The sequence below is a fragment of the Aquila chrysaetos genome, chromosome 21 (genome assembly GCF_900496995.4).
Source record: "Aquila chrysaetos chrysaetos chromosome 21, bAquChr1.4, whole genome shotgun sequence".
NCBI lineage: Eukaryota > Metazoa > Chordata > Aves > Accipitriformes > Accipitridae > Aquila > Aquila chrysaetos.
The window spans coordinates 17328249-17341100 of NC_044024.1; the positions used below are offsets into that span (position 1 = coordinate 17328249).

Here is a 12852-nt window from a genome sequence, read left to right on the forward strand (position 1 = left end):
CGCCGGACGGCGAGCCCCGCTGCCCGCCTGCCCTCGCCTCGCCCCCGCGGCGGTCTCTCCCCGCTCGTTGCCTTCACGGCGGCGGCCCCCGCGGGGCCGGAGGGTGCCGTCAGGGAGGCCGGCTCGCCGGGCGGCTGAGGAGAGGAGCCTCGGCGCCCGTGTGGTGCGGAGGAGCGGGGCCGGGCGCCGCCGGTTCGCCTGTAGGCAGAGGCTGGAGGGGCCGTGGCCGAGCCGGCGGAGGAGCGGCCGGCCCGGCGGGGCAGCCCCGCCAGAAGGGCCGCTCGGCGCTGCTCCCCGGCCGAGCCCGGGCCGGGGCGGCCTCTGGGCCGCGGCGGCGGCTGCTTGGCGCCTTGTTTGCGGTGCTAACCTGAACCTCTTCGCGGAGGTCTTTACCTGACTTTTGAGTTTCTTCTAGCGCGAACTCGCTGCTTTTAAATCGGAAGGTAGGCCAATGGGGACGGGGCGGCGAAGGAAAGGTAGAACCGGCCTTAAACCATATCCAGCATCACACCTGCTGACGCCGATGGGATATACTGCCCTGAATTTCCAAACTAATAAAATACGGTGTGCTGGAAGCATAGTACGTTTCACTTGTTTTCCTTTTCCCTGGCATGGAGCGCAACACACACACACGAGATCAGTTAACATTTAAAGAGTAAAGCCAAAACGTTTTTCTGCTAACATAACTTTTTCTTTCCTTTAGTGGTGATTATTCCTGAGCTCCAGATTGAAAGAGGCATGTCGGAATCACTTTCTACACATCATCTCTCAAGAACTTATGATTGACACCTGATTTGAAGGAGCATCACTGAACAATAGTTAGCTCCCTTTTTCCGCCAGCCTCTTGAGGAGAAAAAAAAAAAAGGTTTTACATATTTTATCTCTTTATTAGCTGATCATAGTGTACTCTTAGGCCAACATAGTGGTTAGGATAAAGTCCTAGGCAGGTTTTCCCTATATTGTAAGGTATGCCCTGGTTGGCTGAACTCGGTGGGTTTTATTTAAGTCAATTTACAGCTGAGCTCCTCTGGATTCTCTGGCATCTGGCTGGGTTCCCCAGATGCCTCAGTTATTCAAGTAAGTTTTTTTTTTTTTAGGCTCGTGGTTGTACTGTAGACATCAAAGCTTAACGATGTTACCTTGGCAAAAAGATCTGTAAGAATATCGATTGCTTGACTCTTCTGGGCCTGGGGAATCATTGCTTGTGGTTCAGGTAAAAATGTTACAAAACAGTGATTTTGGTTGGATCGCTGTATGTCCAGATTGGCTCCATTCAGTGGAGCTAAACCCCAGTTACACACTGTGATAGGAGAATACTGTCAGTTTGTATGTTCAGGTAGTTCTGTTGCCACACTAAGGGAACATCACTCATCCTATCTTTTCCCACCTGGCTGCCTTTAAGGTATAAATAGGTGGACACTCAGGTTGTTATCACATACCAGAGATTAGAGGTCAGCTCAAAGTTTGTTTTACGTATCTCCTGTTTGCAGAATCAGTTGTGGCTTTCAGGGCTTCAGCAGTTGCCTGATCATGTACTTCAGACAGATTTGAATGAGTTGCGATTCACTGCTTCAGCTGATGCTTCAGCAAATTGTTTTCCTGCTTGACTTCAGTGAGGTTCTTTCCAAGGCTCTGACAGAATGACTAATGTAGTTACAGATCTTGACTGGCGCTTTAATACATTTTCAACATTGCTTTTATCCAGCAGCAGATCAGTGAAGAGAAAGTTTAAGCAGCATGTAAAACATGTTATAAACCTGAAGAGACTCTTCTGTGTTGCTTGAAACTGTTGCTTTGTGTTAAAAGGGCTAAAATGGCATAGTAATGCATAAGATCTCACAGCAGCCATTGTTAAGTATTCTGGAGCTATATTAGAACTCATTTAGACATACATGTATGTACTCCTGTAAACTATCCATCTCAAATTACTACAAGAAACTTTTTAAAAACTGCAGGAGATAAGTGTTTGAAGCCATTCCGCCATGGGCTGGGAACCAGTCAAATCTCATAAGCAAGGAAGGGCCAGCCCTAAGATGGAGGTTGGGTGAGGAAAGCCAAGGGAGATGCTTAGCCACACGGTAGGAATGAACCAGGAGAACTAAGATCACCGCAAATGGCTGTGCATTAGTTTTGTATTAAAACGTGCGGTTACGTATGCACACAGAGTATCGGCCAGATTTCAGCTTTGAGCACTGGCTTGCTGTCCGTTGAGATGTTCATTAGCTGCAGCTTCACCCCTTACTTCCTACTGATCCTTTGTAGTAATCTCTACCACGCTCTCAAACAATAGCAGCTTTTGAAACCTACAGACCTGTGCCAGGATCTAAACTGCTGACAGAGCTGAATTGCTCCCCGGCTCGTTGCTTGTCTCGACAGACAGCTGATCCCCTGCCGTTTTCTGTTTGTCTTTCCTCGCTGCCTGCAGCTGCATTTGCCTTCTGATGCTCTTTCTTGCCTCCAAGGAAAGACATCAAACATAATGTTCTCACTGTGTGGTCCGAAATGTCCATGAGAGATTGGCTATTATCAGAACATATTTGATAGGAACTTTGTTCCAATTAATGCAAAATGTTTCAGCTGACACATGAATTGTCATCTCTTACAGTGACTGCTTGTTAATGATCACAAATGACTGTCCACTCTCTTGGAAACAGACTCATCTGTCTCTCCGTTATGTAAGTGTGCAGCAGAGAGGCTGGGCTACAGCAGTGCAGTAACATTCGGAGCGGGTAACCAAAGTTAGAGGTGAGCTATTGCAGACTTTTCTGGGCAGTTAAAACACCAGTTGAGCTATATGCCACATAGAAAGAACCCCTAATCAGAAGATACTGTTGAAATAATGAGAAATGCAGAGGTATGGTTGAACTGGGACAGCTGACTTTGTTGTCTCATCACCCATGTATTTATGATGCTGAAGCTGCTGGAAAACACACAAGTTTTACCCGTCCATCTGACTCCATCAGGAGAGGAGGTCAAGTGTGTTTGTTTATGATCTGAAGGTTGCAAACTCTTACCTCCGAATAGCTGAACTCCCACTGATGCCAACAGAGACAGTGCAAGAAAAGGGCTTTTATGAAGAGGTCAGCTATTACTGTTCTGTTACACGCCTGGGACTTCCATTATTTCATTCAGCCCATAAAGTGCGTAATTGAACAAACATGTCTGCTGAGGTCTTCAGTCCTATTGTTGGAAAAGGTTTGGGAATCCCTGTTTTAAAGTCATAAAATAGTGAGGTGGAGATTTTAGTTCGCGGGTAGGTAAAGCCATATTTCTTCATTCACTTCACAGGGAGCTGCTCAGCTGAGCATTTCTTTTGGAGAAGGATAGATTCTGGAGCCAAACTTTAGTCTCCTCATTTGAAAATTTTGCCCTGCGTCCTCCTCTTCACTTTAGTTTCACACTCAAAATCTGGAATCTGGAAAGACGTGGACTCTTCATAGGTCGTGTGCATCTTGAGCAAGCGTGCACAGCCACATTGGACACCAAGACCTTGTCACAGGGGTCGGCACTGGACAAAGGAAGAAAGTTTTAAAGCCATCAAGAGATACAGTGTTATATTTTTAATACTAATTTCAAAACTTGGGTTGAAGTATTTACCTCTGAAAAAGTGTTCTCTCCAGTTGTTGGACAAAATTCTGGAATTACAAGATGAGATTGTATAGCCCACATTTTATAGGAGATAGTGCATAATATGCTCGTTTAGCCTTGAAATCTGTTAAATTGATTAACTATGTTAAACAATAGTTTTAAATCACTTTTCGCTCTTCTTTCATCCATGAGCGCTGTCAAGGAAGAGCTTGGCATTGAAATAGCCATTATTTAAATGGTGCCCTCAAGCACAGGAAGATATATGAGACGCAAAAGACGTGTGACTCCAAAAGAACTTACCAACTTTGGACTGCTTTATAATTTCTTCAGTTTTTAATGTGTGTAGCTGAATGCAAAACTCATCTTATTCTCTGGGTATGCCAAATCAATCAAGTGAATGCTAATGTCCTGCTAGCTCCAGCAATTCAGCTGGAATTGAACTAGCAGAGACAATGCCCAGAGCTGAGCTGACATAATTGTGAATGGCTCCGATGCACAAATACAACAGAAAGAGAATAGGAACTAGACATTTTAATGTCAACTCTCTTAGAAGCACAGAAAAAAAAAAAAATCATCATTGCTCAGATAGAAACAGGAAAAAAAAAAGCAGAGAGAGAGAAATCTTATTTTTCAAGCTCCTGAAGGAAAAAAAAGTGGAGCTCAAAATAGAATTCTATCAGAAAGAATGGGTTCTTAATAGTCCTTTAAACTAAAATGCATGAAACAGTGATGAAGTGATTTTTGCTGCATCTTTAAGGAGCTTGCTTTTGTCAGTCTGAGGTTATTTGTAAAAGGGCCTCTGCAGAAAATTACGGTCTCAAATTATGTTTTTTCAGGCTCAGATTGCATAGGTAAGAAGCACCATTGCGAGCAGCAGTGACAAAGACGGCCCCGTGGCACACAGAGAAGCCAGAAGGGGAACGCTGCTCTTCAGGCGCTGCCTTGACGTGATTTACGGACAGTTTGTGGAGCCTAAGCACAGGACTAGGTTTGTGGCTTGGTTTGCAGGAGTTCTGCTCCAGTGTCTTAGAAAATCTTCTTTAGGCATTGCCTCAGTTTGGTTACCTGCAACCTGGAGATACGCAAAAGCTTCTGGCATGGTATTTATTGTAAAAGGGGTTATGGTGAGTAAATAGTTATTGTTACTAGATGGGAGGATCTGTGAAGTTCTGTTGATGTTAGCCGAATAAGGGAAGAGGAGGAAGAGGAAGGATGGAAATAGCAGAGCATTTGGCAGGCCTGAATGTCAGTAGCTTCCATGAGATGCTTTCTTGTACGAAATGTTGGCATCCCTTTATTTCGTCAAGGAAATTGAGGTTTGAAAGTATCAGATTCTCCAAGCAGACGTTTGCTTTCCTATACTGATGTTGAAACAGGAGGCTCCCGAGCTGTATGTGCAGAAGCTGTGATTTAGCAGAGGGGAGATGTACCATGAACGTTGTATGTCTGGTCCTGGGGTGGGAGAAGAACCGTTTCATCTTTACGTGGTAGCTGAGGACCCATGAAAGAGAGAGCTTGTTCTGTGTAGGAGGGGATGCTGTCACTCTGGCACCGCGATCAGATGTAGAAGCTTTATGCTTTCTGGTGAAGCAGGGATGTAAGCAGTGCTAATAGCGCATGCATGTGAGCAGGGAGTAGCATACACTGCAGGCAAAAGAGGAGAGCGCGTAGGGTCTGAGATATTGCTGCATTTGAGATCAATGTGTCAGATTTTAGCCTCTTTCTCTTTCAAAGAGATGTTGACAGTGTTGTATTGTCTCTCAGGGCCTCAGCTTGGCCAGTCCTAGCGTACTGTCTGGTTTCTTTCAGTTTAGTTTGTGAAGAGCAGGCTGTATTTAGACTCCTGACTTGCCCAGCCTTCTGTTACTGCAGCTACCGTGCTGCAGCCTTTAGCAGAGTCGCTGCTGTCAACAACTAAGCCACAGCACTCCTGCGCTCTGCCTTTTATTGGCCTTTATGGATCCCTTTAACAGATACAAAAATGCAAAGGTGCCACTGCTCCTTAGCACCATGGTAGTAGCTGCTACAGTGTGCCAGAGGCGTAATCCTATGGGAGGGTGCACCAGGAGAAGGGCACCGGGGGGATCCCTGACCCTGCAACGCTCAGCGTTGCTCCTGGCTCCCTGCAGCGCTGGCATCGAGGATGGCAGTGGTGCGAAGCGAATATTTGCTCTGTTCGCACCAGCTGCACCTCCTATCAGTCCTTTGATGGCAGGGGACAAGCCATTGTCACTGCGGCTTGGGGCAAGCAGGTACGGATAAGACGGCACACTTCCTAATTCCCAAGGGAACGAGGTCTCAGGTGGTAAATACAGTGGGGTCTGTTGAGGGGCAAGGGAGGGGATGCTACGTGCTGCAGAGTCTTCTCTGTTCCCCCCTCATTTCTACAGAAAGCTTCCATGTACTTCATACTCTTTATGTGGGACTTTTTTTTTTAATACGTGCAATATCTAACATGCTCATAATTCTGAGAGTACACTCATAGTTTCAAATGTTGATATGCTGATACATGGATAACGGTGCCCTAGTTCCCACTCATATCTAAATGTCTACCTTCAGGTAAGAATAAAGCAGTAGCTGATTGTTACAACTTCTTTCATCTGTGCTTAGTTTTGCTAGCTCATTATTCTGAGGAATTTTTCTTGAGAAAAAAATTACACATGTTTAGGTCAGTTATATCAGTACAAGAGGCTGTGAAGCTGCTATGAAGGAATAGAAAAATCTCTTCAGGAGCGTGAATTGTCAGTGATGTACAGTATCTATTCACACTCTAAAAGATTGAATTAAAAGTGATAATTATGTGCTGTTTTTGCTGCTTAAGTGGTTTAATGCCATTATGACTGTGCTACTTAATGGAAAAGCTTAGAATCAGACTAGCATGGGAATACTAAAAATTTTAATGGATTTTTGCTCAAGTCATTCTTCCTATTAGGAAACAAACCCACCAAAATATATAACTAGGTCTTTGGATTCAATTATTAATCCTCTCTCCTAATTTGAAGAGCAAAATTATCACTTAACAGCAGTTCTCTGAAATAGAATTTTAATGATACTAGTCATCTCATAGTTGAACATGATTTTTTCCAATCAGAACAAAGTTAGATGATTCTCAGTGCTGAATCATTTTTAATTATTAATCCTAAGCAGTTAAAATATATACTGTCAACAGCATATCTTGAACATCTGTCAAAGAAGCTGTCAGAAATGTTTTCAATGGCTTCTCGTGTGTTAGCTGGCTTCTCTGCATGAGGTGAAGGCTTTGGAACATGGTAATTGGAATGGGATTGTAGAAATAACGTATAGGAAGAGAACTACGATATACACTTGGAAGGATTCTTATGGGCTGATCCTGACATTTTATAGTTCTAAAACAAATCTGATGGGCTTCATCATAATGTGATCCTGTCTCCCCAAGGAAATTTGCACTAGTTAAGGTGAAGTGCTTGTTTTGACCATGAAATGAGAAGAGAAAGCAGGCAGAAAACTGAACAGTTATAGGTCATCCTTTTATAGGTTGGTGCTAAAGCAAATGGATTGAAGTATTGAGGTGGTGTAACTTGTGCTACTTGAATGTGGATGGAGATATTCATGGCTTATCGGGATGTGCTATTGGTTACAACTGCTATTGCAAATTCAAAATCAGAAATAATCCCTTGTAGAAGCTCTGCAAAACTTCTCTAGGAGGAATACAGATAAAGGTGGGAATGCCCAGTTCAAAAACCCCTTCTCTTTTCATGATTAGCCACATGTTTCCAATTGTTCATGCATCTGATTATTCCCTGTTTTTTTTTAACATCCCCTCTGAAAACTATCTAAACTCAGGGGAGAATTTTCCTCTGTGGTGTTAACTACCAAAGCTGCTTTGTTTCCAGTGTCTCATGGCAACTATTTGTGCTTTTTGATTCGTAGCCTAGAAAACTAAATTAGCAATTATTCTACAGAATGCATGTTATTTGGGGCAACACTAATTTGCCAGGAGCAACTTCCTGACACATCTGAAAATCACGTCACCTCTTTAGGCCAGCAAAATGTCAGTCCTTTCTCACTGCTAGTGTTCTGGTGTTTTATACAACATGAATCAAGCTGATACTGACCAAGAGGCTTGTTTGGCCTGTTAGCAGTAGTAAACTTCTGGGTGTTCGTGACAGAATACCCAGTGTTGCAGCTTGCTGATCTGTTTAGATTATTGCATATTTTTCCTTTTCCATGTATCTGTATTTTGTTTTGCCTCTTTCCAGGCTTTAATGACAAATAAAAAGGTGTAACAGACTCATACTCTATGTTTCCAAGGTCTTTCTGATGGAAGTATTGCGACTTCTTTACAGTTGTAGTCAGTTTTCCTGACTTGCAGCAGGACAACAGAGCAGAGTCTTACAACTATGAGCAAATACTGTGAAGTTGAATTTCTTTCCCTTTGAAATTGAGAAATCGATACAAATTGGCAGAAATTCTCATATGCAAACGAACGTCTTGAAAGGCTGACTCCGACGTTCACGAATGCTATTGGGATGAATGGAAATATTGCTGCTTCATTTTCTGCTATGATGCCAAATTGTCTGTCAGCAGTACTAGGCTGATTGTGGGAGTTTTCTTCTCTGGTTATTTTTCTGGTTGGAAGTCCATCAGGAATACCACCATGATCAACATTAATATAGGTCTTAATACCGCTCCCCCTCTTCAATTTGAAGTGAAAGGCAAGTTGGAGTGGAGGATCAAGCCCTTAATTTGTTACTTACATTTGATTTGAAGCTTAGTGTCCAAGGTCGAGCTAAAAGGGTAACGGAATAACTCAGGCCTGTGAGCAACTCATCATGTTAGACAGAAAGCAATTTGGTCCAAGGCGCAGCATGTTGGAAGATTGCCACTTCCTTTCTCTTTCAGTACTGGTCTGTATTCTCACGCCTGTAAACAGTCTCTTCTTCCCTTTCTGTGGGTAACTGGGCTTCCTTCCTGAAACCTTCCCAAATTCAGACTGCATTTGCCAATAAATTTGTATTTGTGTTTGATACAAAAATTTTCAAAGGAGCTTCACAGACACTAATCAGGGTAAAAATGCAAATCTAAAATCTGTCTTATTCTCATGTTTCCTTTGGAAACCATTTAATTTCTTACAAGCGCACTTTGGCAGATGATGTGGCCCTTACAGTAATAAATCACAGGAACATAAGACACTTCACTGCAGCTGCAACGTGGCTAGTTAGGATCCTATTCAAGAAAAAGGCTTAGGCAGTGTATTTTCTTTCCTATACTCTGCTGTAGCATTTCTCCTCCTTATAGATCAAGTGAAAAGACTCTCAGAATGCTCTTATAATTGTCTCCTTAGAGTTATAATCTGCAAATGCTTTTTTCCTAAAAGATAAAAATACCCAAATCTTAATGGAGCCTTTTTAAATGGCACATCATTAACTCTCCAACCTCCTTCACGGTTTTGTAAATCTCTTTAATAAGGGTGAGAAAAAGCTTAGAGAGGTCTCTTTGATTAAAGGTTTGACCTGGAATTACTTTGAATTTGTATTATGGAGTCAGCAGGTTTACTGTGGTAGTCTTAACAGAGAATCTTTTGAAGTACTTTGCAGGTAGAGCTGTAAAGAGAGTAAGTATTATATAAAACTTGCTAAAAAAGCAGCAGAACCAGTTAAGCATCAGGGCACTGTGTTGAAAAGGCGTATCCATGGAGCACGGGGAACAAGCTACCTTGCTAATTTAAAGCCTGAATTTGCAAGTCTTGTGAGTGGGATTATATGGCAGAATTTCAAGAAGAGGAGGCTGGACTCAGTGATCCATGAGGTCCTTTCAGTCCTATGCTCAGGGTTCCTGCAAGATTATAATCACTAAAAAATAACAGTTTGAAGAAGTGACTCAAATCAGCAAGAAATACAGCCAGGACAGTGAGTTTCATAGAACTTGATGTGCTCAGTGCTTCATCGCCATGTGTGCTGGTTTTGGCTGGGATAGAGTTAATTTTCTTCACCGTAGGTGGGATGGGGCTACGTTTTTTGTGCTGAAAACAGTGCTGATAACACAGGGATGTTGTAGTTATTGCTGAGCAGTGCTTACCCAGAGCCAAGGCCCTTTCTGCTCCTCACCCCACCCCACCAGCGAGGAGGCTGGGGGGGCACAAGAAGGTGGGGGGGGACACAGCCGGGACAGCTGACCCCAACTGGCCAAAGGGATATCCCAGACCACAGGACGTCATGCTCAGCAATAAAAAGCTGGGGGAAGAAGAAGGAATGGGGGATGTTCACAGTGATGGCGTTTTGTCTTCCCAAGTAACTGTTAACAGGTGCTGGAGCCCTGCTGTCCTGGAGGTGGCTGAACACCTGCCTGCCCATGGGAAGCGGTGAAGGAATTCCTTGGTTTGCTTTGCTTGCGTGCACGGCTTTTGCTTTACCTGTTAAACTGTCTTTATCTCAACCCAGGCGTTTTCTAATTTTTACTCTTCCGATTCTCTCCCCCATCCCACCGGGTAGGAGGGAGCGAGCGGCTGCGTGGGGCTGAGCTGCCAGCTGGGGTTAAACCATGGCACCATGCATGACTTGGCTCAAAGGAAGCGACCAAGGACACAAAAGCCTGTGAAGCCTTTTAACCCTGCTAATTTTGAGTCTTATGGGTACAAGTTTCTTAGAAGGTGAAGTTCCCCTCAAGGTCACGTAAATCTCTGCTAACAGATTTGCTGTATTTGTCAATGATGGCCCTATAATTCTGATTAATGGAGATGCTTCTCTGTAGGACAGGTGGCCTCACTTCTCCCTGGTATAACTTTTTATAGGTTCTCTAAAGCTTAGGCAAAACTTTCAGTATGGGGCAGTGAGTCTACGCTGGATTTATTGCACAGTATTTAATGGCTGACTTCAGGAGTATTTAGGAGCAGAACCATCCAACATCTTCAGTACTCATGATATGTCAAGAGTCTCAGAAAGGTCAGATTTTCTTTGGCAATGTCCCCTCCTTTAGTTTTTGCTTTCACGGTTGGACTTCTTGGCATGAATATACTGACAACATTCCTGTATCTGCGAACTAAGGACAGGAACTTGCAGCTTACAGAAATCGGCATTGCAGTATAGGTAGCCTTCGCTTTGGAGAGTCTGTTTGCTCGGCCCATATGTCAAACGTCAGCGTGATGGAGCATGCCTTGTACGTAGCCAATTTTGCAAGACCCGTAGCAGAGCCATAATGTTGACAATACCATTATGAAGTCAACAGGGGAGGTCGATCTTAATTTCCCTTGCTTGCCTGTTCTTCCTGGTTTTCGTACTCTGCAGAAATGCAGACAGCGTATGCAGAGCAACGAGCGTCCCCATTTGAGCCACCCATTCACTGCGCGGTGACGGGTGATGTCAGCTGAACTTCCCGCAAAAGCAACACCATCTCGCTAGCAGCGATGATATTTTTCAACCTTTCAGACAGGGTGTCAGGACCTTCCCTCCTAGCCGCACCCAGCCACCGCTGCTCTGCTTTTGCCAAGGTGTCAGGACGTGTTCTTGGAGACATGCCGTGTGCGGGAGGTAGGCAAGCGAAGCTGCCCGAGGGAGCGCTGGTCCTCCGGTCGTCTCTCCCACCTGCCCTAGGTGAGAATGTCTTCCCCCCGACACGCAGGGCACCTCCACGCTGGTAATTTGCTGGGCAGAGAGGGAAGCGCTGCTGATGGGGAAGGGGAAAAGAAAAGAGAGGAGCGTGGTTTTCCTCTCCCAACTGCTAGAACAGAAAGGCTGTTCAAAGGGGACCCGGATCCAGAGAAGGGAAGCAGGGAGGACCCTCAGAAGGAGTGGGCAGAGCAGAGATGGTGAAAAATAGGACATGAAAGTGGCACTGCAGAAAGCTCTTTTAGCCTTAAAGGAAAGTGAAAGGTCTCTGTGGCTCCTGAAGGAAAGCCTTTTCAGTGGCTGTGGGGAGGGTTTTTTGTCCGTTTTCAGGCAATGTTAAAAAAAGAGACTTCTGTTGCTCTGATAAAACGTTCTTTCCCCCCTGCAATGATAGCATTAAAGACATTGCAAGTGAATTATTAGGCTTTTTTGTACGACACGTGCGCATCCTACCCCGGAACTTGGTGGCCGAAGGTAGACAGATTTCTCTGCAAGATGTTCAATGGTTTTAATCCCTCCTGAGGTTGATGACAGGAGGCTTCAGCTCTTATCAGAAGCCCTTAGCTCCTATGAAGACAGGATGAGAGTTGGGGTTGTTCAGCCTGGAGAAGTCTCTGGGGAGACCTTATAGCAGCCTTCCAGCACTTAATGGGGGCCTACAGGAAAGCTGAAGAGGGACTTTTTACAAGGGCATGTAGTGATAGGACAAGGGGTAATGGCTTTAAACTGAAAGAGGGTAGATTTAGATTAGATGTAAGGAAGAAGTTCTTTACTGTGAGGGTGGTGAGACACTGGAACAGGTTGCCCAGGGAGGTTGTGGATGCCCCATCCCTGGCAGTGTTCAAGGCCAGGTTGGATGGGGCTTTGAGCAAGCTGGTCTGGTGGAAGGTGTCCCTGCCCATGGCAGGGGGGTTGAACTAGGTGGTCTTTAAGGTCCCTTCCAACCCATACCATCCTTTGATTCTCTTAGAATAACCCCTATTTCTACAGACTCTGGGGAAACTGAGTGCTGATCTGTTTAGTGTGATTAGGTGGCAGCAAGGCTGAAATACTGTTGAGGGAAGCATTGCTGCAGAGTTGCTTGATCAAGAAAAATATCTAAGGTGATTCCAGAAGTAGCTGGTATTCAAAGCACAGCTCAGGTGAGTACACCCAACACATCTGATGGGACAGGGTAGAGGACACGGTAAAGCACTAGCAGTGCTGCATTCAGAGAGCAGTGCCAGATGCACTGCAGGCTTCCTGAATGCCTCAGAGTTTTTGCATATTTGAAGTTTTGTTACTGTTCCTTTTGAAGAAAGATGGTAGGTATAAATTCCTTAAAGAGCAGTAGTGTAGTACCTGCCTCCATATGTGACCAAATAGGATGGTTCAACAGCAAGTGGAACAAAGTAAAGCATTTCACTGATTTTGCTGTAGTTCTGGGACGCATTTCCTTTATGACTCCCCAGCAATCTGCATACCTCCTCCTGGAGAGAGAGAAGTGATTATTCCTGCCTGTGACAGCCTAGCCTTTTTTGGAAATAATACTGCAGTATTTAAGTCTACTCAAATGCTGGATGACCTTAGTCTCTGTGCAGTGCTGATGTAACTGGTGGGATGGTCTGATGGTAATGAGATGAAAGGGCTCCAGGTCACTGTTGCCCTTTGTCTCAGTAGGGAATGCTGTCCTTCATCCTGG

The 12852-nt window shown here is 44.5% G+C and overlaps 1 long non-coding RNA gene across 1 annotated transcript; it reads left to right on the plus strand.

The window, feature by feature from the left end:
• The first annotated feature begins 53 nt into the window (after positions 1-53).
• On the plus strand, positions 54-6394 carry LOC115333471. Its single transcript, XR_003920811.1, has 4 exons — positions 54-443; positions 704-865; positions 2606-2745; positions 3289-6394. It is a non-coding gene; the product is annotated as an uncharacterized LOC115333471 (long non-coding RNA).
• The last annotated feature ends 6458 nt before the right edge of the window (positions 6395-12852 follow it).